The sequence below is a fragment of the Geotrypetes seraphini genome, chromosome 5, assembly GCF_902459505.1.
Source record: "Geotrypetes seraphini chromosome 5, aGeoSer1.1, whole genome shotgun sequence".
Classification (NCBI taxonomy): domain Eukaryota; kingdom Metazoa; phylum Chordata; class Amphibia; order Gymnophiona; family Dermophiidae; genus Geotrypetes; species Geotrypetes seraphini.
Genome location: NC_047088.1, coordinates 111269950 through 111296262, shown reverse-complemented (window position 1 = coordinate 111296262; position 26313 = coordinate 111269950). Strand labels below are relative to the sequence as shown.

Genomic DNA, 26313 nt, shown 5'->3' with positions numbered 1-26313 from the left:
TTATCCACATTGAACCTCATTTGCCATGACACGGCCCATTTCTCAAGCATGTTTGTCATGTTGCAGATCTTCGCAATCCTGCGTCTTCACTACTCCTTTTTACTTCGTATCGTCTGCAAATTTAATCATCTCACTTGTACCAATTTCTAGATCGTTTATAAATATGTTGAGCACGGGTCCAAGCACCGAACCTTGCAGCACTCCACTGGTGACGCTTTTCCAGTCCGAGTATTGTCCATTTATCCCCACTCTCTGTATCTTATCTGCCAGCTAGTTTTTAATCCATGTGAATATTTCACCCTCGATTCCATGGCTCGCAATTTTTCGAAGTAGTCATTCATGCGGAACCTTGTCGAACGCCTTCTGAAAATCCAGATATACAATGTCAACCGGGTCACCCTTGTCTATCTGCCTGTTTACTCCCTTGAAGTGCAGCAAGTTCATCAAGCAAGATCTTCCTTTGCTGAAACTGTGCTGGCTAGTCCTCATCAGATTGTGTCCGTCAAGGTGCTCAATGATGCGGTCCTTTATCAGCGCCTCTACCATCTTTCCTGGTACCGAGGTTAGACTCACCGGTCTGTAGTTTCCCGGATCACCCCTCAATCCTTTTTTGAAGATTGGCGTAACATTTGCCACCTTCCAGTCTTCCAGAATCCTTTCCGATTTGATTGACAGATTGTTGAAGCAGTTCAGCTATAGCCCCTTTCAATTCCTTGATTACCCTCGGATGGATGCCATCCGGTCCCGGGGATTTATCATTTTTAAGCCTATCAATCTGCTTGCATACCTCTTCTAGACTGACCGTCAACCCTGTCAGTTTCCCGTCTTCATTTCCCGCGTATAGCCTGTCTGCTTCGGTATGTTGTGTATATCCTCTTCGGTAAACACAGACGCAAAATATGTGTTCAGTTTGGCGATGGCTTTGTCCTCCTTTAGCACTCCCTTTATTCCATGGTCATCCAACGGTCCCACCGCTTCCTTCGCGGGTCGTTTCCCCTTAATATATTGAAAGAACGGCTTGACGTTTTTCACCTCCTTGGCTATTTTTTTCCTCGTAGTCTCTTTTGGCCTCTCTTACCACCTTATGGTACCTGCTTTGATGTTTGTGCTTTTTCCAGTTTTCATCCGTTTTTTACCTTTTCCATTCCTTAAACAAAGTCTTCTTGTGTCTGATCGCTTCTTTCACCATTATAGTGAGCCACGCCGGTTCCTTGTTCTTTGTTCTTTTTCCTCTTGGATCCCTTGCCGATACACGGTATATATATTTTGTGCCTCGGTGACTGTGTCCTTAAAAAGGGGCCATGCTTGTTCTAGTGTCTTTACAGTGCTTAACCTCTTTTTAATCTTCTTTCCCACCATGAGTCTCATCCCTTCGTTATTCCCTTTTCGGAAGTTCAGCACCGTGCCCGTTGTTCTGGATCAATGTTTCACCCCTGTATCTAGTCGAAGTGGATCATATTGTGATCACTGGTTCCCAGCATCCCCTCTACTTCTACACCTTGTGCTGGTCCTCGTAGTCCATTTAGAATTAAGTCCAGAATTGCGTTTCCTCTCGTATTTTCCTTGACAAGTTGTTCCAGGAAGCAATTGCCTACAGCATCCAGGAACTTGGTCTCCCTACCGCTGCCGGAGGTGCCTAGGTTCCAGTCTATCCCCGGATAATTGAAGTCATCCATGATAACTGTGTTGCCTCCTTTGCAGTTGCGTTTAATCTCGTCTGTCATTTCTCCATCAATTTCTTTGGACTGTCCTGGGGGTCGGTAGTAGATGCCGATCTTTATTTCCGTTCCATTTGTTTCCGGAATTTTGACCCATAGAGACTCTTAACTTATTCCTCGTGTTCTGTGCGGTAGACTCATTCCCTCTTTGATGTATAGGGCAATGCCCCCACCTTTTTGGGCCACTCAATCTTTTTTTTTTTAACCTTGATTTCTGCCTCAATACCCCCCTTTTTTTTTCTTTTTTGTTAAAAATTGATTGGGAAAAGCTCCTCAGCCCCTACTCTGTCGACTACATGTGTGGATTGTGCCCCTCAGCTCCAACAAAGCACTAAAACCTGTTGCTTCCTCCTGTACAGTATCGTATTACCAAAATCCGATCGCTCCGAGCACATTCCCAAAACGCTTATCCATGTTCTTATCACTTCACTTAGACTACTGCAACATACTTCTCTCAGGTGTCCCGCTCATCCATCTCTCTCCCCTTCAATCAATTCAAGATGTTGCTGCACAACTCATTCCAAGAGAGCTGCCACTCACATTACCCCCTCCTCAAGTCACTTATCTGTACCCTTCTTCACCAGCTCCAGACTCTGTCTCTTTTTTCTTGTCATGCTGTATGCCTGGAACAGGCTGCCAGTCAATACGTCATGCTCTTCTAGCAGTATTTAAGTCCAAGCTAAAAGCCCACTTATTTATTCATTCATTTTTCTATACCGTTCTCCCAGGGGAGCTCAGAACGGTTTACATGAATTTATTCAGGTACTCAAGCATGTTTCCCTGTCCTTGTGAGTTCACAATCTATCTAATGTACCTTGGGCAATGGGGGGATTAAGTGACTTGCTCAGGGTCACAAGGAGCAGTGTGGGTTTGAACCTACAACCTCAGGGTGCTGAGGCTGTAGCTTTTACCACTGTGCCACACTCTCCCACTTTTTTTTTTTTTTTAAACTGCTGTTAACTCCCACTCACTATCAGATACCTATACCCTGAGATGTCATGTCTGACCGAGAAGGGACAGTCTATTGAATGTTAGATGTGCAGTGCTGTTTATGCCTTTCAGTGCTGTAGATATGGCAGTAATAGTAGTAGAATACCGTTGTGAGGGAGAGAAGGGAATCTTGGAGAGGACACATGCGCTGTCGGCCAGGGTGCCCAGTACCTGAAGATAATACCAGAGTGTGGGGCTCGTCTACAAGATTTCTATGATCTGTTTCCTGAGCTGTTTGCATGGCTTGGGAAGGAATACACAGCCTCTCACTGTCGAAACAGACTTCCAGATATTCCAAGCACTGAGGCGGTTGTAGTTGACTCTTTTTGAAATTGACTATCCAACAGAGTCCCTGGAGGAGATCCACCACCTGCTGCACTGTGTGCACACATTCTTGTACAAGCTCTCGGGATGCTGAACGGATGGGATTTTGTATCTCTATTAGCTTCAGCTACAGGGCAACTAAAAGATCCCTCCCCTTTGGGCTACCTGCCCGGGAGCTTCCTGTCTTGCTTCAGTTTGTTCCTGCAGCTTCACTGCTTGGTTTCACAGTTAATTCTGCTCATGATTTGTTATCACTTTCTTGTCTTATTTTGATTTTTTTTGCGGGTTTGCCCATGTGCTATGGATCAATTCCATGCGAGTGATCCTTCGTGGGAGATCGCAGACATGTTAACGTTTGCTTCTGGAGGGTGCTCTGTAAGCCTGAAACTGCAGTAAGCCCTCTGGACAGCCTGCAGATTGAATCAGGTCTCCAGGTTCGAGAGCCATCTCTCCCCTGATTCATCCGCAAAGGGGTAGAGCGCAGGCTGCTGCAGTTCTGAGGAGGTACACCGGGATCAGAACCGCACTGCATGATTTCCCTCAGGGGTCCTGATGGTCATGATCTGAGGTGGCAGGGAAGTTGAGACGGCCAGAAGATCTGAAATTCCAGTTTAATCAGCTCCTGAGGTATGATCTCCCTATGCTTGCACTGTGTAATGCTGGCTGCCATTGAAATGCATTGAAGCACATGTATCTGTGATGTTTGAGTCACAGAGTTTGTCGATTTGGGGGGGTCCTCAAATTGGGGCTTTAGGGGGTTTCCCTGCATGCCCTGTCCCCCCCCCATGTAAAATCCTAAAATCACCATTTTTAGCATTTTCCTGCGTTAACGGTCATTTTTGAACAATATATTTTATTGATTTTGCAAGAAAATACAAAATATTCAAATATACATGGTGTACAACAAAATGCTTGGATACCAGAACTCATCCAAACTTCACCGTATACCTGAGCCCCCACCCACCCCCCGCTCAAAACCACAGCCGAAACAATAACTAGAAACAAATTCCATTCCAGTGTATTCCAAACCACAAATATCTCATACATTCAACAAATGACTACGTGCTCTGGGCGTTAGTGTCCCAAAAAGGTGTCCAACAAAGACAAAAGGTCCGTCCCAGAGCAGAGTCCAACGATGAAAAGCATAACCTCTCCATGGATGCTTGGTGTAACATCAAAGTACGCCAATGGGAAAGCGTAGGAGAATCGGAAGAGATCCAGCAGTGCAAAATCACTTTTTTCCCCAACAACACCGAGCGAGCCAGAAAACTCCGAAACCCCTTCGGTGCAATATTGGAAGATGGTCCAGAGTGAACAACATTACCGGGTCAAAAACAAAGTTATAATTCCACATAGCTTGAATATGACAACGAAGCTGCTGCCAAAAAGTGGAGATCCGTGCACAAGACCAAAACTGATGTCCAAGAATAGATGGTGAGGCATTGATCAGACGCACACATCTTTGCCCGGAATTGATAAGATGTAGATCGGTAGAGCCGGAGCAAAAATTTATAGTTCATTTCAAACAGGGTCACACTAGAGGACACACGGGCCGTCTTAAAGATCCCCCTCCGAATCATTTTGGCAGTCACTTCACAGGAAAGGTCCAGGGACCGTTTAGTAGCATAAGTGTCATAAGAAGGTTCGCCCAAGCGTTCCTGTAGATGATGATGATGGAATCTCAATGGAATCGGTACCTGTGCTGACAAACTTAAAGTCTCAGAAATGGATTCCATGCGTTGGTCAGTAATGGAGTCCCGTAGCAAAGAGCGAACATAAGAGGAAAGTTGAAGGTAAGAGAGCCAGTTGTGTTCCGTCCAAACATGGTCTCTTCGAAGTTCCTCAAATGATTTCAAAGACCCATTAGAATGGACCAATTGAAATACATATTGATTAGATAGGACAGTCCACGCCTGAGAGGAGAAAGGTTCCAGGCCCGATGCAAAGTCGCCATTGCCCCTCAGCGGTGACTAAGGAGTCACCTGAAACGGGATATGGAGTTGTTGACACAAAAGTTTCCAAAGGCGTCTCAATGGTAATAAGAAAAGGTCTCTTGCAGATGATGTCTTCAGTGGCAAACGCTGTACATGAAGCAGATAACTAAAATGATATGGGGCACAAAGTAAAAGTTCCTGGCGGGAAGCAGAGACATGTCCAGTCCCCCTGAACCAGTCATTCAGATGTCTCATCTGACACGCCTGAGACAATAAACGAAGGCTACGGAGACCTAAGCCACCGCGATTTCTAGGGCGTTCCAGATGAAGTAATGACAAATGTGCTCTTTTTCCATTCCACAAGTATTGCTGTAAACATTTCCCAATGAGTTTATCATGATAAGCAGATAACAAAACAGGTATCTGAAATACATAGAGCCACTGAGGCACCAATACCATGTTATACAATGCTATTTTGCCCAATAAGGAAAGCGGGTATACCCTGGATTGGGCGATTCAAATAAAGGCAATCGGGTGAAGCCAAACGGGGAACCCCAGCATCTATCAAATAATCCTCCACATTGGGTCCCCCCTGCGGATCACGGCAGCATAAAAGTCCATCTAATATTTGAAAAAACTATCTACTATATCAGGAGTAGATGTGACTTCCCTACCTGAGTTAAGCAGGAGATGAGAAATGTAACGACTAGGGCGTCTGGGTTTTGTCATGTTCGCCAAAAGCACCTTGCACTTTGTATTTTCTCCTCTCCTTTTTAATTATTTATTAGGTACTTATTTATTCTTCTCATTTGCACATTGACACACAGACACTATTATATATTTTATATGTATATTTATAGTATTTATTATATTTATTGGTGTATGTATTAGCAAAGTTTTTGTCCACATGGTGTGCTTACAGGGATAGTGTATATGTAATGTCCATTTAACCCCTTTTCCTTGGTGTTAAAAAGTCTATTTGGTTTTGGGAGTGTGTGTAATTTTGCACATATCTTTTTGGTATATATGGACTACATGATGTATGAGGCTACTCTCATTTAGACTTCGGTCTGTTGCTGGTTACCTTTTGAGATATTGCCTGAGCCAGAGGTCTACGTTCATTCAGTTATGAAGGGCTCATACTGATGTCCATTATTTATTCAATTATTTATTTATTTATTCATTTCATTTATTTGTAGTTTTGCCCCATTCCTTTAGACTTTTTTTCCCCCAGGGATTAGGTGTATTAGCCAATTTTGGATTATTCTTATAGATTTTTTGGATATTATTGGCTATTACCCGTTTAGGGTTTTTACTTGTGCTGTTGGGGTGTTAAAAGCCACATAATCTTCCCATTTCTGTATAAAATATTTCTGGAAATCTGAATTTTTGGTTAAATAGGACGGAAACCTCCAAGTTCCCCCAGTTGTGCTGTTGGCACCACTCAGAATATCTATCCAAATAGGGCAATGATCAGACACAGAAAGGGGACCCACCTCTGAAGAATGTATCTGGGGCAAATAAGCAATCGAAGTCAATATATAATCAATGCGGGAAAACGTATGATGGACACGTGATTGATGGGTAAAATCCCGCTCTGTAGAATATAGTAAGCGCCAGGGATCAATAAGATCCAAAGTGTCACACAAGTAAGGAATACCTCTAGAGAGACCAGGAGTCTGAGAGGGACCTGGGCCTGTTCTGTCCAGAGTAGGGTCTAGCATCTGGTTAAAGTCACCCAACAAAATCAAAGGGTTAGCCGGATCACGAACACCTACCCCAGCCAACGAAGTGAAAAAGGAGTGATCATATTGGTTGGGAGCATAGATCACTAACAAATTAAATACTGATTCAGACATAGTGACCTTACACAGTAGAGTCCTCCCCAAAGTATCCCTATAAAGCTGTTCCACCTTGCCTGGGAACCCCCCTAAGTACCAAAAGTACCACACCTGCTTTCTTGTTTGACGAGGAAGCATAACACACCTGTCCCACCCACCCTCTCAGCAGCTTGGCATGTTCCACATCTGACAATCTGGTCTCTTGCAAACATGCCAAGTCCGCTTTATGATGTTGAAGACGTTGAATAATCTTACTTCTCTTCACAGGGGAAGTAATGCCACACACATTCCAAGATAATATGCGGAAGGTATTAGGACTCGTATGAAAAGAAAGAAGAATGCAGTTGCCCAGCATTTCGAATATGTTCTCCCAGGCTCCCAGCCAGACCGGGGAGAAAACATAATGAAGTCCATAGACCAAGGAAATGCAGGTTTACACAACAGGACACCATTTAAACACACTGGAATGGAAAACATAAGTTAATTCAGCAAGTTCCACACCCCCAATCCCAAACCCAATCCCTCCCATCCCCCTCCCTAACAATCCCCAAACACCCCCCCCCCCCACCCCTTCCCAATCCATCCCCCCTCAACCAGTTACAGGGCTAATCTAAAACCCTCCAGGTCCTAGGAAAGCAAATCACGACACTGAGGCTATCAGTGCCCTGCCTTCAATAATGAGTAAGACAATAAATGCAGAAAAAGAAACATACAAATTGAAAACAGTACTAAGGAACCCCCCAATACCAGCATAGCACAAGAAAGAGCACATAGAAAAATTTTTCAAGTAGTGCCGGAGGTTGACTCCAGGCGATTAATGAACTCTCTCGCTGAGTCTGTCAAACACATGCCACTTTCCATGTTGATGAATTTTTAAAACGGCAGGGTAAATGAACATAAACCATCGCTTCTGTTCCACAAGCTTAGCACAAAGAAGATGGAAAACTTTACGCCGTTCTGTCAACGCCGCAGAATAATCCTGTCCCAATCGCACCGGAGAAGTTTCATATGTCAGGGGTTCTCGTTTTGCAAGGTAAGCTCGCAAAAGTTCCACCTTATGGCGATAGTTGTGGAGCTTGCCGATGACCACTCTAGGGCGCTGATCCAGTCCTGTATGAGAGCCCACCCGATGCACACGTTAAAAATGAGCCGGGCCCAAAGGAGCCGGCATGGGAAGTTCACTAGCCAGCCAGGACTCCACCACCGAGAGAAGCACTGCATCTGAAATGGTTTCAGGTAACCCAATAAAGCGCAGGTTTCTGTGGCGGGAACGATTTTCCAAATCTTCCAATGTATCTTGGCAAGAACGCAGCTGGGTAGTGAGTGTTGCCACTGTAGACTCCATCGCCATAGCCCCATCCTCCACCGCTGAAACACGGGTCTGTAGCTCAGTCACACGGGTTGAATTGTCCTCCAGCAGCGATTCTAATTTAGCAAGCTGGGTGAAAATTTGCTCCATGCGCAGCCCCAATGCCTGTAGAATAACTTGCTGCAACTCCGTTAACATTTCAGGGGTAAACACCGGATTATCCGCACGAGGTGCGGCCGCCATTTTGTCATCACCGGGCCGTCCCTTCTCCCAATCTTTCTTTGCTGATTTAGAGGTCATAGGAGCAGCAGAGGAAGCCAAAAACCTGTCCATGCAATAAAAGACTCTTGCGCTGGTAAAGAGGGTCAAAATTTCTCACGTTTATGTTCTGCAAGTAGCGGAATGAAGAGCAGGCTCTGGAGCCAGTACAACGTGCAGCTAACCAGCTCACAGCATCACGTGATCCTTAACGGTCATTTTTATGTCAAAATCGGCACCTGTGGCAGCCATCTTGGATTTTCTTTAAAGTTTTTAAAACTATATTTTTTGGACTTAGAAGCTTTGTTTTTCCTCCAAACTTCACAGATGGCCACCTCGGGACAGGATGGCATGGATTCATGCAGTAAATTCAGCGAATGGCTTGTGGTTGTGCAGCTGCGTATTCTGTGTGTCGCGGCCCGTCAGGGGTGTATCTTATGTGTGGATTCCACACTTTCCTCCTCTGGAGAGGACCTACTTTCCTCCATTGCTGCCAGAGTTGCGATTCCAGCGTCCGGGACGCCGCAATTGCGCGAGGAGGGCGTTTTTGCATAAACATAGGTGCAGTTCCAGGAAAAGTCTAATCGATCTTCAGACAATTTCAAATCTGAGTCCCACTGATCGGCTCAGGCCGCCGAGGACTATTTTCTGCCAGAAATTGTGGCTATGTTGTCTCGGGCCTTCAGGAGAAAGAAGGGTATGCCTGTGTCTCTCTTTCAGACTGCAGTGCGGCAGTCTGTACAGCCTTTGGATTCCAGCATGTCAATCTGATCCTTGCTGGTATGCCTTAATGTCAGAAGCAACTTCCCACTATTGTTGTGGTACCTGCATCAATTTCTAAGCCGTTGCTGTCGCACAGCGATTCGGTGGATCCCGCTGAGTGACTAGCCTAGCGGATCTCGGGGATTCCCAGAACGCTGATTTTCATGATGTGGGAGAGTATCAGATGGTGCGCAGGCTAAGTCCAGTTGCATTCCTGATTTTATCTCTGAATCCCTGCAGACATTGGGACTTGATTCCGACTGCAGTTCAGGCGGAGTGTTCAATCATGTGTTCCATGTGCCCGTTTTCCGCTGCATTTCCGGATTATGAGGACTCTGCAGAAATGCTGTTGGAGGTTGGGGGCTCATGAGGGTCCCCTGAAGTATGCTAGGGCCAAGGCTAAATTGTATCCCATGGCTTCGGCATTTTCCATGTGCCTAGTCCCGCTGTGGGTGGATTCGGCGGTGGCTCAGGTCCCCAAATGTACCTCCTTGCCCTCAGATGGTGGGGTGGTCCTGCTGGATGTCTAGGACCTTAAGCTGGATTTTGTCTTGAAGTGCCTTTTTGATTCTGCTGCGACGGGTGCAAGCTGCAGCGTCTACTTCCTTTGTGTGCTGGGCATGTCATACTACGCTGGGAGCTTATTCAGTTTCTGCTAGGAGATTGTTATGACTTCACCAGTGGGCGGGGATTCTTCTTTCAAGGCTGCTCTGAGCAAGCTGCCATTCAAAGGTTCGCTCTTATTTAGCCAGGATTTGGATGACCTTATGGCAAGTGTGCAGGACCGTTAACCTCAGGTGCTTCCTGGTAGAGAATGACACGGTGGTTGTTACCCGCAGCTAGCTGCGAGTAGCCATGGGTAACCCGCCGAAACGGGGAAGAAAAAATAGTGGCCTCTGCGGGGACAGGGACAAGGCCATTTACCGCCCCGTGGAGCGGTGAATGGATTTATCTCCGCAGTGAGGCAATCAAGGATCACGCAGTCCCCACCCGCCCGATCACAGCATTCCGCCATCTCCCTCCCTCCGCCTCACCTTAGATGTAGAGCACTGTTCTTCAACTGCCGGTCTGCAGGAAATTTCTGCCTGTCTGCACAGGGCCAAAATTAAGGGACAGGCACAAAAAAAAAAAAAACCTCCCTCCTTTTCCCCTGCTCTTACCGCCCTGCTGCAGTTGCTAAAGCCGACAGGAAGTCTTTCTGATGTCAATTCTGAAGTCGGAGAGGACGTTCTGGGCCAGCCAATCGCTGCATGGCTGGCCCAGAACGTCCTCTCCGACTTCAGAATTGACGTTGGAAAGACTTCCTGTTGGCTTTAGCAGCTGCAGCATGGCGGTAAGAGCAGGGGAAAGGAAGGAGGGAGGCTTTTTTTTTTTTGAGCGGCAGGGAGGCAGCAGGCTGGCTATGGCTAGGGAGGGAGAGAGGTAGACAGGCAGGCTTCGGGGGTGGGGGTGGGACAAAGTGTGGAAGGCAGTGAGAGGGACAGGAAGGAGGCACTAGGGGCACTAAAGACATGGGAAGCTTGCACTGGGGACACTAAAGACAGGAAGGGACACTAAGGATATGGGAAGGAGGCACTGGGGGCACTAAAGACATGGAGAGGAGGCACCGGGGGCACTAAGGACATAGGAAGGAAAGAGGGAGGGAATAGAAAGAGACAATTTTTGGGCCTGAGTGCAGAAAGAAAGAAATGAAAGAAAGGATACACAGACAGAAGGAAACGCAACCAGAGACTCATGAAATCAATTACCAGACAGCAAAGGTAGGAAAAATGATTTTATTTTCAATTTAGTGATCAAAACATGTCAGTTTTGAGAATTTATATCTGCTGTCTATATTTTGCACTATATTTGTCTATTTTTCTATAGTTACTGAGGTGACTGAGCTCGCAGAGATGGGGCGGAAATGGGGTTTTTAAATTTTAGTCCTAATAGTTTGCCGGTCCACAAAATAATTCTTTTATTTCTGCCGGTCCATGGGTGTAAAAAGATTGAAAAACACTGATGTAGAGTATGACTGCTTTCTTTTTCGCCCAGCTGCACGCGTTCAAAAAGCCGCACACGCGTGGCTGCTCGAGTTGATCAATCTCTCCTGCAACTTCATGTTTCCGGTTGCATCAGAGGAGAATATTGAACAAATGAGCAGCCGCGCGTGCGGCTGGGTGAAAAAGAAAGCTGGCATACTCTACATCTAAGGTGAGGTGGAGGGAGGGAGATGGCGGACCGCTGCAATCGGTCGGGTGTCTGCTGTTTTTGTATCACTGCCTGCCTTCGCTCATTGTACTGCAGCATCTGCATGATTATGTGCTCAGGTGGGCATTTTTATTGTGCACAATTGACCTGATTCGAGTTATAGGTGAACATGGGGGACACGTCATTGCAAGGGAGGACAAGTCATTTGATTTATTTTATGTTCTGTTTATACTACAGGACAGAGGCACTGAAACAGATTCTCAATGCAGTAGTAGTAGTGGCAGGACTCTCTTCTGTCTTCATGGTGTTTTGCAATACTGAGGCTTATATGGATGCTGTGGGGACGGTGACCGAGCGGTGAATGGGATGGCAGTGATGGTGACGGGGCGGTGAAGGGGATGGCAGTGACGGGGCGGTGAAGGGGAGGGTGAGCCAGGGACGAGGCGGTGACGGGGTACAGATTTTTTTCCCCGTATCATTCTCTACTTCCTGGCCCTGGTTCTCGTCCACCCAGGGGGCCGGAACAGCTGAATTTTCATCATTTCAGGAGTACCTCACAGTACGCCAGACCCTCTGTGGTGGGACAGCGTTTTGGAGCCTCCTACAGGCCTTGCTTGGAGGTACAGCTCACCTGCAGTCTCTCACCTTCAGTGCCTTCCAAAAGAGAATTATGACGCCAGGGCTTTGGCGAGGCCTCCCTGGATCGGGGGACGGCTGTTGGCCTTCCTTATGGAATGGCTGAAGATAACCTCGGTCCAGTGGGTTCTGGAAGTACTCAGGGAAGGTCTTCGACTGCCTCTCTTCCAGCCAGCAGCACTCTTCATGTCCTCTTCTGAGGGCAATCCGAACTGAGTGTGCCAATTGCTGGATCTGGCAGCTATAGAGCCGGTTCCATAGAGCGACTTGGGTTCTGGAGATACTTGATTTACTTCGTCGTGCCAAAGAAGGACTCTATCGATTGCAGACCAGTTCTGGACCTCATGGAGGTGCATGAATTGCGAATTCACGTTTACGGTGCGTGCTGTGTTTACAGCGGTGGTACCCGAGGAGTTTTTGGCTTCCTTGGATCTCATGGAAGGGTATCTACACATCCCGATTTCCCCAGAACATTGGAGGTTCCTGCGATTTCGTGTTCTAGGGATGCATTTCCAGTTGGCTGTGATCCCTTTCAGTTTGGCATCGGCGCCCTGAACCTTTACCTAGTTCATGGTGGTGGTGGCTGCCCTTCTGCGATCTCTGGGTGTGTTAGTGCATCCATTCCTCGCTGACTGACTGATAAGAGCTCCCTCGGAGTAGGGCCGCTTGGCGTTTCGCCTAGTGGTGTCTTGGCTGGAACGTCTCAGATGGGTGATCTATCTGAAGAAGGTCGCCTCGTGCCAACCAAGGTATTGAAGTACCTGGGTATCTGGTTCAACGTGGGGATGAACCGGGCGTTTCTTTCAGAATCCCAAATTCTGAACCTCCGGACTGCGATTCGGGACATTTTGGCGGTCCCAGCTCCGCCGGTCTGATGGTACCTGCAGGTGTTGGGTCTCATGGTGGCAACCATGGACATCATCCGTGGATGAGAGCTTGACTGCGTCCTCTTCAGTAAAGATGAAATCCCCTGAGAGCTGTGCTGGGGATGCTGCTGCCTGGGTTGGCAGCGGCGCGCGGCAGTATGCTGTGGTGGTTGAACCCAGTCACTCTGTTTACAGGGCTTCCTCTGCGGGTCTTGGATTTGGTGACCCTGACTAAGGTTAAGAGTCTCTCCGGTTGAGGAGCAGTTTGCATGTCCATCCTGGTACAGGTCTGAGTTGGAGAGAGACGATGGTCGATCGATCAGCTGGAGCTACGAGCGATTAGTTAGCTCCGCTATGGTTCCAAGTGTATCTCCATAGGACGGCTGTCTGTGTGTTCTCAGCCAATGCGATGGCTATTGCCTATGTCTGCCGTCAGGAGACGCAAAGAGTCCCCGGCTGGGATTGGAGGCTCAGATGCTCTTTCCATCTCTTGGCTTTATCCATGGCTCGTGGCCATCATCGACAGCGTTTGGGAAGACTTCCTCAGTTGTCGGTCTCTGGACCAGGGAGCATGATCCCTGTCTGGGCTGGCTTTCGCTCCTTCGATCTGATGGCGTCCTAGTGAACAGGAAGGCGGACAGATTCTTCAGCCGTCGGCGTCATCGGACTCGACGCTCTGGTTCAACCTTGGCCCACAGGGGACCTTCTGTGCGTCCTGCTTACGTGGTCTATGATAGGGCGTGTTTTGCGCTGGGAGTCCTCGCACAGGGGCCCGATGATCCTTGTGGCTTCGGACTGGCCCAGATGACATTGGTATGCAGACCTTGTGAGGTTGAGCTCCGGGAGTGATCTGCGTCTTCCTTGCTATCAGCGGTTCCTCACGCAGGGTCAGTTTGCACTTCAAGATCCGGACCACTTTGGTCCTGTGACCTGGCACTTGAGCGGGCAGTCTTGACGGCAAGGGGTTAGTCCTCTGCGGTTATCGCCACACTCCTTCAATGCAAGCGGAAGTCGCCGGTCTCTGCCTACGCGAACGCCCTGGGGGTGTTTTTGGATTGGTGTGCCGGGCTCCAGGTGGACCCTTTGGGTTCCGTCGGTGGCTTCGGTTCTGGACTTCTTGCAGGCTGGCCTTAGGAAAGGTATTGCAGTCTCCTCTCTACGTGTTCAGTTTGCGGGCCTCTTCTGTTTAGGTCCCTCTTTGTTCAGGGGTTCTCTAGCTTCTCATCTGGCTGTTGTCCGGTTCTTGTGGGGGGCAGGGAGGCTGGGGCCTCCCTTACGATGGCCTTGCCGTCGTGGAGCCTGAATTTAGTCCTACGCTCCGCCTGACTCGTCTGCCGTATGAACCCCTGGATGAGATCTCTCTGAAAGATCTTACCATTAAGACCGTCTTCCTGGTGGTGGTTACTTCTGCACGGCGAGTGTCAGAGCTTCTGGCTTTATCGTGCAGAGATACTTTTCTTCACATCGCGGAGTCTGCTGTGATTTTGAGGACTGTGCCTTTTCTTCCAAAAGTGGTTTCTTCTTTCACCTTAAACCAGGGAGTTCAGTTGCCAGCCTTTTGTTCCTTCGGATTCCACGTTTCGGGTCCGTGTTCTGTGATCTCTGGCTATCTGGCATCGTCTTTAGATAACTTGGGTCCACCACCGACTTACGTCAGTCGGCCTATCTGTTTGTCCTGGTGGGCCCCGCACATCGGGGTCGTCCTGCTTCCAAAACTTCTCTTTTGCATGGATGCAAGCGGCTAATTCTGCAGCCTATGTGCCAGTACAGAAGAAGCCTCCCCTTGGGGTGGAGGCTCACTCTCCTGAGGAATGGCTTCCTCGTGGGCTGAATGTCATGCGGTCTCACCTGTGGAGATTTGCCGGGAGTCCCCATGGGCTTCCCATCATACCTTTTGCAGGTTTTCCAGGCTTGATGTGGCTATGGGTGATACGGTCTTTGGCGTTTCTGTTCTTACAGCGGGCTCATCGGGCCCCCCCCCCTGAGTTTTAGGACGGCTTTGATACGCCCCATCCGTTCAGCATCCTGAGAGCTTGTACAAGAATGAAAGATTAGGTTTCTTACCTCTGCTAATCTTCCTTCTTGTATAACTGAACACCCGCCCTTCTGTTTTTTTGCCTGATTCGCAGGTCGCCTCTTCAGTACCTGGTAAGCTGGATTTCTGTCTTTGACTAGCCTCACTACATTTAAAAAATAATAATAATAATTTCATGCATATTCCCCTTTGTTGAGTTTAAGAGTTGGTGGGGTTTCCCGGCTGTCCCTGTTCTAGGATTTTCCTGGGTTTTGCAGGTGATCGAGGCAGACAGCGTGCCAGACTTTAAAAATAAATGGGATACCCATGTGGGATCCCTACGAGGGTCAAGATAAGAAAATTGGGTCAATAGGGCATAGACAGGGGGTGGGTAAGCAGAGTGGGCAGACTTGATGGGCTGTAGCCCTTTTCTGCCGTCATCTTCTATGTTTCTATGTTTTATGATGTTTACATTCTCTGTTTCCATTTGGCCATTGTTGGCCATAGTTTTTGGTATAATACGATATTGAGCAGAATTTAACTGGTAGTGGGAGTTCCTGCGCCCTCTCTATTCTTCTGTTTCCTGTTGTCATAGGTCTATGTGGCTTTTCTACTAACTGAAGCAAGACAGGAAGCTCCTGGGCAGGTAGGCCAAAGGGGGGGGATCTTTTAGTTGCCTTGCAGCTGAAGCTAATAGAGATACAAGATCCCATACGTTCAGCATCCCGAGAAGCTATACAAGAAGGAGGATTAGCAGAGATAAGAAACCTAATCTTTCATTCCTGTCTTTAGGGCCTTGAGCCAATTGTCCATGTACAGGTGAATCTATATGCCCATCCTGTGAAGGTGAGCTGCTACCACATCACCTCACCTTTTGTGAGGGGGTGTGGGGCTATAGCCAATCCAAAAGGCAGCACCACAAACTGGAAATGCCACTGGAGAGCATGGAATCTCAGATATCTTCTGTGAACTGGAAAAATGGAAATGTGAAGTTATGCCTCTGTTAAATCCAGTGAGGCTAGAAATTCCCCAGGAGCCACCACCATGATGACTGGACTGTCTCCATGTGGAAGCTTGGAACTGTGCTTCGTTTACTGACTTTTGGTTCAGAATAGGCCTCCAATCTGTGCTTTTCTTGGGCACTATGAGGTATATGGAATATCTGCTGGAGCCTGATTTGTTGTAGGGAACTGGTTCTATGGCATGAATGTCTAAGAGTTGAAGTTTCAAGTATATTTAAGCTTGATATACTGCTTTAATTACCAAAACGATGTATATTGTACAAAATTTAAAAGTAAAAAAGGGGAAATGACAACACAAATTACAAGATATAACTGACGATACATGCTATAAAGGGAAAGGAAGGGATACACTTAATAAAAATAAAAAGGAGGGGAATGGGAAGAACGAAGGGGAGAAAGGAATTTTCTTATATGTGGCCTTTGTCTCATAATCCTATTTATAAATCTCATAGAGATCTTTAAAGAAAGAGGTTTTAAGGCTGGATTTGAACTTGCTAGAGTTAGTCTCCTGTCTCGGGTCCAAAGGAAGGGTGTTCCTCAAAGTGGGTGCAACCACCAAATAGTGTTGTATGTTAGAAGATGTATTTACTGTTTGCACCATACATTATGCTATGTTTGTTGTGTTTGAAAACTTTAAGAAAACATTTTTGAACTTTAAAAAAAAAAAGATGATGTGATGAATGAAGTGATCATGAAGATTCATATGGGATCAAAAGCCTGTCGATTTAAATAAAGGGGTGAGATTGAATTGGACTTGGAAAGCAAGGAAAATAATTTTAAATGTAACTTTGAGTGATAGATAACCAATGGGCTTTTTTTCAGGAGTGGAGTAACATGATCAAGTTTCTTGGTGTTAAAGATAAATTTTTATTGCAGTGTTTTGGATAAGTTGTAATCTCCTGATCTCCTTTTGAGTAATGCCCTGATAAAGAGAATTACAATAATCTGAAGTAGAAATTACCAATGAATGAATGAGAATGTTGAGTGACTTTAAATCTAGAAGAGAGGAGAAAGACCTTATCACTCCAAGGAGTTTGATAGTCGACACTAATTGTTTTGGAGTAGAGGAAATACATAATGGAGCTGGGAGGGTTTCCTTTTCTTTTGCTGAAAAAGCATGGCTTTTGACTTAGTAATGTTGAGAGAGAGAAGATTTTGGCCAAGCCAATTGCTTATCACATTCAATTTTTGATTGATTTCCTGAATTTCAAACTGATTGTATGCTTGAACTGGATGAATAAGTTGGATATCATCCACATATGCAAAGCCTGTGAATCCTATTGAATGTGCTATGGTCAACAAGGGGGCAAGAAATGGATTGAATAGCATGGGCGATAAGATGTAACTTTGGGGGACACTTGAACCTTGCGATTATGGATCTGAAGAGGAAGTTTGAAGGCAGACCTGATATTGTCTATCAGAGAAATATGAACATAAGAACACAAGAATTGCCGCTTCTGGGGCAGACCAGTGGTCTATTGTGCCCAGCAGTCCGCTCTCGCAGCAGCCCCTTAGGTCAAAGACCAATGCCCTGAGTCTAGCCTTACCTGCGTACATTTTGGTTCAGCAGGAACTTGTCTAACTTTGTCTTAAATTCCTGGAGGGTGTTTTCCCCTATAACAGCCTCTGGAAGAGCGTTCCAGATTTCTACCACTCTCTGGGTGAAGAAGAACTTCCTTACGTTTGTACGGAATCTATCCCCTTTTAACTTTAGAGAGTGCACTCGTTCTCTTTACCGTGAACATCCTGTCTTTATCTATTAAGTATTCCCTTCATTATCTTGAACGCTTTTTTCAAAGGAGAAGAGGCTCCGCTTCTCTAATCTCTCACTGTACGGCAACTCCTCCAGCCCCTTAACCATTTTAGTCACTCTTCTCTGGACCCTTTCAAGTAGTACTATGTCCTTCTTCAAGTAAATCATTTTAAAGCAGTCCTTGAAATACTCAAAGATTCAAGACTGTTTAGGACACAGGTGTCAAACAAGGCCTGTTGGCCGAATCTGGCCCGCCTGGCCATTTTATGCGGCCAATGGTGCGATGCGGCGTTTTCATTGCTGCCCACGGGTGTTTTATCTTCTAGCCAGCTCCCTCTTCATTTCCTCAATGTGCACAAAACCATTGACAGTGACAGTGTGTCTCGCGCTTCATCTCGAAGCATTCCCTCTGACATTGCAACGTCAGAGAGAAGGCTTCCGGTTCAGGTGCAGGACGCGCATAGAAGCCACCACCTGTGGCTTTGTGCACACTGCGGCAGTGAGGAGGAGGGAGCCGTCCAGAAGATAAAACTGGGGGCAGCAATGAAACACAAGACACCCGCCGAAGGGAGGTACTTAGTTGAGGCACAATGGAGGGAGGGAGAGGGTGTGTTGGGACTCAAGAGGGAGCACAAACTTTGGACAAATGATAGAAGGAAGGGAGGAGGCATGAACTTGGGACATAGAATGAAGGGAAGGAGGGAGAGCCATAGAATGGAAGGAGAGACAGGAAAAGAGGGGAAGGAGAGACAGAGGGAAGAGTGAACATCGGGGTTTTTTTTCCCTACATGCAAGGTCATGCATGTAGGGAAAAAAAACCCAATGTTCACTTACAAGTTTCAAGTTTAATATTCATTTGATTAATCGCTTATAACAATATCTAAGCGATGTACAATTTAAAAACCATCAGAATGTGGTAATACATTTAGTTTACAAATATGAAACAAAAGACAGACAAAATTGGACAAACAGGAAGGGGTAGGGAAGAGAGGGGAAAGTTACAATTTTGTTATGTATTAGAATTTAACATCAAAAGGAAAGCACATTGGGTAGTAATGGGTTAGGATGAAATAAGAAGAATGCGGGAACGTGAAGTGTTACGTTTCATGAATCAAATGCATCTTGAAATAAATATGTTTTTAAAATTTTCTTAAAAGCGACAAGATCTGTTTCGTTTTTAATAAAATTTGGAAGGGAGTTCCATAATGAAGGGGCTTTCACGGAAAACATATCATTACGTCTTGTGCCTATGATTCTTAGCGAAGGGATTACAAAATGGGGGGATCACTGCTAGGGGTAAGTAACCTTGAAAGAGACCTGGGAGTGATGGTAGACACAACACTGAAGGCGTCGGCGCAGTGCGCCACAGCCTCAAGGAAAACAAACAAAATGTTGGGTATCATTAAGAAGGGTATCATGGCAAGGACGAAGGAAGTCATCCTGCCACTGTATCGTGCAATGGTGCGCCCGCATCTGGAGTACTGTGTCCAGTACTGGTCGCCGTACCTGAAGAAGGACATGGCAGTGCTTGAGGGGGTCCATAGAAGAGCAACTAAGCTGATAAAGGGTATGGAGAACCTCTCATACTGACAGACTGAAAGAGCTAGGGCTGTTCTCCCTGGAGAAGCGGAGACTTAGAGGAGACATGATAGAAACCTTCAAGATCCTGAAGGGCATAGAAAAAGTAGATAGGGACAGATTTTTCAAATTATGGGGAACCACAAGTACAAGGGGGCACTCAGAGAAATTGAAAGGGGACAGGTTTAGGACAAATGCTAGGAAGTTCTTTTTCACCCAGAGGGTGGTGGATACATGGAACGCGCTTCCGGAGGCTGTGATAGGCAGGAGTACGTTACAGGGCTTCAAAGAAGGTTTGGATAGGTTCCTAGAGGACAAAGGGATTGAGGGGTACAGATAGAAGTAGAGGTAGGTTATAGGGATAGGAGTAGAGGTAGGTTAAAGAAATAGTCAAGGGACCACTGATCAGGCAATAGGCCTGATAGGCCGCCGCGGGAGCGGACCGCTGGGCGAGATGGACCTCTGGTCTGACTCAGCGGAGGCAACTTCTTATGTTCCCTGCAATGGATGTGGCAGGGAAGAGACAAGAAGAAATGCTTCTTATGGATAGATGGGAAGAGGGGAGAAGAAACAGGGAGGAGATGTACACGTGCATAGATGGGAAGGGAAGACATGGAAAAGATTTTAAGAAAGCAGAAAAATGGAAGAAAGTTGAATGTTAAAACGCTAAAGATGGTTTTATTCAATCAACTAATGACAGGGTAATAATAATAATAATTTTATTTTTGTATACCGCCATACCACATAGTTCTAGGTGGTTCACATACAATAAAAAAATTATACAATCAGTGAGTAAAATACAATTAACTAAAAATCAGTAAGTAAAATACAATTGATTAAAAATGCATTAAAATCAACTAAAATATACACACTATAAGAACAATATACTACTTACCAATCAGAATTCTAAAACATCAGTTTACAAATTTATCAAACAATTTAAACAGGAGATAAATAAAGTACTTGGTGTCCAAACTATAAAACTTACTCCAATGATTCTTTGGGTAAGATACTAATTCTCTCAGCAGATTGATTAGATTTCTGACCGCTCAGAGATATGAAACTCTAATGTGGAGCCGAATCCCCTCGAAGAGTTCACCTTCCAGTCATAGCGTTGTAAATCTTATAATCAATCTCTGAGACAAAACAGTATATTCCCTTGTTCTATTTTTTTATGTTTTTTTCCTTTTTTATTTTCTTTGTACTTCTTACTTCTTCTTACTCAATTAAAGTTATAAAAAGTCAGATGACAAAAATCAGATGACGATCATTAATCAGATGTATATCTCGACTTAACTTTTGTGTATTCCGGGGTCTCAACGTGGCCCTATTTCAATATCTACTTCAGGAGACCCAATTAGAGAGTTCTACCTCTCTCTTCCAATCAATGATATCTCCAATCAATGATGTTATAATGCAGTCATGGCTGTATTTCTGCAATCTGTATATAAATACAAGTTTAAGAATGATGCACTGTTCAGTACCTTCAGACATATACAGTGTCACAAAGCTACAAACACTTAACTGGCAAATATAGATAAAAAAGCAGATTCATACCATGGTTGACTTGATCAGTATATACCTGGCAGTGTCCTTCATATAAGTTTTATAGTTTGAAAAGATGGATGTATGGCAGAAAGCAAAGGAGAGAAAAATAGCAATGGATAAGGTGGCCCTGGATACTCAGTTAAGAGCACAGACAGAAGGAAGTGCAGCGAGAGACTGGGAAAAGAAGGTTTGAAAACCAAAATCACCAGACAACAAAGGTAAAGGGAACGATTTTATTTTCAATTTAGTGATTTGTGTCAATTTTGAGAATTTACATCTGCTGTCTATTTTGCACTATTCAGGAAGAAATGCATTTTCTTTTTCCCTGAGGTTGTATTGCATGTAGAGTCTTGCAGCTTAGGGTTTCATTTGTATGTTTGTTTATTTCAGCATTTATATACCACTTATAGTCTAAGTGGTTTATATTCAGGTACTCAAGCATTTTTCCCTATCTGTCCCTGCAGGCTCACACACTATCTAATGTACCTGGGGCAATGGGGAATTAAGTGACTTGTACTCACTTTTAGTACTTCTAACCAGAGACCAGTGATAAGTATTCTTCCATCTAAACTTATCTCCAACAGTCTTTCAATATCAAATCTTCACACTGTATATTTTATAAGAGAAGTGGCCTCAGATCCCCATGCGCTGTCAGCCAGTTAACTAAACAGCCGCACTAGAAAGGGAAACAACCTCATTGGCCCTTCTCCCCCTCCTGCTTAGCGTTTTTGTTAAGTCTGTGATCCCCAAAAAAGAAGAACTTAGCACGGGCAGGGATGGTTATTCAAATGTATTCAAACACTGAAGTCCTTTCTTGTTGTCTTTGCTGGTCCGCTCTCGCCAACGTAAAGCTAACTGGCGTTTCGCTATGTAGCTGCGTCTGTGCAAAGGAAACACAAACAGCAATGTCAGAGTAAGAATAGTGAAAGGACACCTCTCCCTGTGTCCCTACTTACTCGGCGATTCTAATCACACTCAATACAGCAAAGATGGCGACTGCCTCGAACTGTTGTTATTTATCCACATCATGATGTCGTGACACCTGAGGTGTACTATCAATTGCCAACAGCTGACTTCTACTTATCATTGCTGCAAAGGTGCTCCACTTTGGACGTCAATGAAAATGTCACTGTTATAATGTTTTGAGGATATCTAAACCCTCATCAAGGTTAAAAAAGCAAGTGCCACTCGATTTTAGTGTTTTATATAAAGGGTTATCTTTCATTCCTTCACAAAACACTACCAGCTTACAAGTCAGTCTGACATGTTTGATGTCACATCAGCAGCATGTATTCCCATGACACGAGCATGGCTCAGGGTATCAGATCGACACCAATGTACATTGTCTCAGAGAGGACTTATTTGGGTATAAAATAGAGGAAGGAAGCACAGGGAAAATAATATCCCTGGATCTTCAAACAATACTCAGGCTCTTACATAGGGCTAGATTCATTAAGCAAACCGATTGTGTACCAATCAGTTTGCAAGCCCTTTACGACCAGATTTCACTCCTGCATTATTCACTAACGCCTGTAGCGATCCGATCCCGATCTCATGCAAATTAGTAAAACTCCAAGCAAAATAGCCAAGCGATTGATTCACTAACAATTGCTTGGCTATTTTGAGTCGGGTTTTTACTACTGACAAACCCGACTTCTGCAGACTTGTCGGTAACTGAGTTACCATCAGGTCTGTAGGCTTTTTGACAGGCCTGCCTGTCTTTTTTATTCATTTTTTTTCCATGGCACAGATATTTTGCGTGTGTTACACACGCAAAATATCTGCCCCATAAAAAAAAATTAATAAAAGACAGGTAGGCCTGTCAAAAAAACTGTGCCTCCCACAAACGCATGCACCTTCCCCCGGAGAAAAAAGCAGGAGGGATGCCAACTCCCTCCTACCATCAACGTTAAAAATAAAAAAGCAGTGCAGCATTGCACTTCCCTCCCCTCCCGGTACGGCCCACCCCTGACACGGAATGGCCTGACCTGACACCAAAGTTGGGAGCAGGAGGGGTGCTCAGTCCCTCCTGCTCTTAGCCCGCCCTCCGGCCCACCCCTGGTCGGCCCAGGTGGTCTGGCCACCTTTACAATTGTTGGGAGCAGGAGGGGTGCCCGGTCCCTCCTGCTCCTTGGAGGCTTCGAACATCATCTTCAGGAGCAGGAGTGGTACCTGGACCCTCCTTCTGCTCCTACGCCGCTCAAAATCTTTGGGAGCAGGAGGAAAGTCCTGCTCCTGCTCTCCGGCCAGCCACTGCCCCAATAGCAGCCTTAGGCCCCGCCCCGGCGTATCATCTGATGCACAAGGAGAGGCCTAAGGCACTGATTAACTGAGGTGCCTCAGGCTCCCCCCTTTGGAGGGGCCGGGGCACCTCAGCCAATTAGGGACTTCCATAGGGAGGAGTCTAGGGAAGTCCCTGATTGGCCAGTTGCGTCAGAGGAGAAGCTTCCGCCCACACACGCGACTGCAAGGTGGCACAGGCAGGCTTCGTTGGCATCAGTTTCTTTTCTAAAGTGCCGCAAAGATAAGGGGGAGGGAGGGAGGAAAGGGAACATGCGCGCGATCAGTGACCGCGCACCTTCCCTCCCTTAAGTTTCTTTATGCAGCGAAGGTAAAGGGGAGGGAGGGAAATTTTTGGGCCGCTGAAGGGCAAGAGGGAAGAGTGGATGCTGTGGGGACGGGGACAGGGACGGGTGCAGTGCAGGGGATGGCGGGGACAGGGCGGTGAAGGGGACGGTGGTCTGGTGACAGGGCAGTCACGGGGACAGATTTTTCCCCCCTGTCATTCTCTAATCTCAAGTATAAAAAATTCCCTTCAGCACTTATTGAATTTTTTTATCTTAATTAATCTTTGAGTAGGATTTTTTTTTCTACAAATGGATATAATATCTATCTTATGGTTGATAATAATAATAATTTATTTTCTTGTATACCGCCCAACCAGTAGTTCTGGCCTGTTCACAACAGAATACTGAGACTTTTCAGCATATGGTACAGTTTTATAGAACACACTATCTACGTACAATCTAAAATTATATAATAAAAGTAGTACAATTGTTAAAAACATTCAAGTACAATATTAAAATTATTTAAAAAATTAAAACATACTATGACAATAAGAATAGAAATAGAAGACCTTATTAAAATATATCAAAATTAATATTCTTATTTGTCAAATAAATAGGTTTTTAATGATTTCCTAAATGTGAAGTAAGATTGAACAATCATCAGACTTAGCCAAGAGTTCATCTTCCTAGCTTCCTGTCTAAAAAGGTCTTAAAATAACATGCCTTTGGAGTAGGGAAGATGAACTTTCCAGAATTTCTAGTTCCTTTCCTTGAGTAAGAAAGTTTCAGATAGGGGGACAAATATGAGGGAGATAATCCAAAAAGCACCTTATAACAAATGCATCCAAACTTAAAAAGCACTCTGGCCTCAAAAGGCAACCAATGCAACTTTGTATAAAAAGGACTAACATGATCATACATTTTAAGTTTAAAATCAGGAGAACTGCAGCATTTTGCACCAACCGAAGTCTTAATATAATCTTTTTAGGTAACCCTCCAAAAATTATATTACAATAGGCTAAAGTTGATAATACAATAGATTGAACCATAAGTAAAGCTTCTTTCTTATGTGCTGGTTTGATCATTTCTTTTCTGCCTCTGAATGATCTCAACACTTTACTTTTCCTAGATTATATAATTTTTTTCTCTCTAAAACTTCAGTGTCTTTCAAGACCATCTGCTTCATAAGAATATATAATATGATTCAGAGGGCCAGGTGCTATCGATTTAGATTCTTTTATCACAGAGCACATATAGGTGTCCAGACAAGTGGAGAAAAAATGGGTGATTTTTCAGGTGTTATATTAATTCGATTTAATCTGTGTTGGTGGTGGGTTTTATATTTTGATATGGTTTCACTTGTGTGCAGCCATTTATTGACAAACAGTAAGGCTACCTATTTTGTCAGATTTTTTCAAAATCGCCAAGCATTTCCCCCCTTTCCATAATAGCTTTTGTTTTTTGGATGTTTCCCAATTGATGTTTATTCTTGCTTTTGGACATCATATTGAAAATGCTCCTCCACATGATTTCTGGATCTTAAGGCAATTTATTCAACAGAGTCATGGATGATGTAACCATTATCCAAAGCAATTCATATCACATTCAGATTGCATCATTCATTGGTTTGCTTAAAAAGCAAATATTGTTCAGACGCAGTCATAGATTTATTCATAGATGTAGTTAAAAGGCAAGAAGCATTGGGCCAGGATTTCTGCTTTATGTGCTAGGAGCATCAGCTGGTACAAAATACTACTGTGAAGTTGCTATTAGATGGCCGCAAGTTTGGCCACGTGACCCCTTTATTTAAGCTGGAACACTGGTTGCCTATTAAGTTTTGAGTCAAGTATAAGATATTGGTGTGGGTATTTCAGGCATGTTTGGGCACATTTCCTTAAAGACAAACTAACACCACAAGAATCACCTCAATCCCCTGTAGCAACCCGCTCCACTCTGTAATACCTCTGTAAATGTCTAGGTAACTTCTTACGTAATCCGCCTTGAACTGCAAGGTAATGGCGGAATAGAAATCACTAATGTAATGTAATGTAATTTCCACAATTTGTATCCCGTTATATACTATCATATATGCCACCACAATCTCTACATTTGTCATAGCAATATTTATTACAGGTACCATCAGCCTGTCAGGTTCCTACTGCCACATTTCGGGGTACATTATGTTTGGTGGTGAGACTCACACTCTGGAATCAACTGCCCAAGGACCTGTGGGCTGTGCTAACTTTGCCATTATTTAAATGACAACTTAAAACCTATTTATTTTGTGAAACTTTCCCAGAATTAACAGTCGCTTAGAAGGATACACATTTTAAATCTGACCTATTGAAATCACAAAACAGAAAATAAAATTATTTTGCCTACCTTTTGTTGCCTGCTCATTTTTCAAATCATGTTGGTCCCAGGCTCTGGTTGTCTTCTGATCAGGCTCTCCTTTTTTCTTCTTTCTCCATGCTAACCATCCATCTTCCATCTCTGTCCTTCTCTTCTGGTTCCCTTTCCTCCCCCAGAGGTCTGACATATTTCCTTTTTTTTTCATCTCCACCCTCCCGCAGCTGCAGCAATGGACCCCCACCATCCACAGATCCACCATCTCTCCTTTTCTCAACTACCCTTTCATCCAGCAACTCTCTTCTGTGTCCCTGTCCCTATTCTCCTGTGACCCTGTTCCTATGTTCCCTCTATTCCCAGTATCTTATCTCTGTTTCATGTCTCTCCCCATATCCAGCTTCTTTCTCTCTTCCTTACCTCCTGTATCCCCTTCCCCAGGTACAGGCTTTCTCCTACTATCTCTCCTGCCATCCTGCAGCCTGCCCACCTACTTTGGAGCAGTATCTGTCCCTCTTGTCCCCTTCCCCTTGTGGTCTCGCATTTCTATCTCCATTAGTCCAGCACCTCTCCTCTGCTTTCCTCCCCCTCTTTTTGGTCTCTCTCTTCCCTTCCCTTCACCCCAGGTCTGGCATCTTCCCTCCCCTCTCTTACTAT

General features: G+C 45.1%; 1 long non-coding RNA gene across 2 annotated transcripts in view; it reads right to left on the bottom strand.

Moving 5' to 3' along the window:
• Positions 1-21174: 21174 nt before the first annotated feature.
• Positions 21175-26313, bottom strand: part of LOC117360822 — an 88019-nt gene continuing 82880 nt past the window's right edge. For both annotated transcript variants that reach the window (XR_004539526.1, XR_004539527.1), the window contains one exon: positions 21175-21623. This is a non-coding gene — a long non-coding RNA (uncharacterized LOC117360822). The remainder of the gene's footprint in view (positions 21624-26313) is intronic.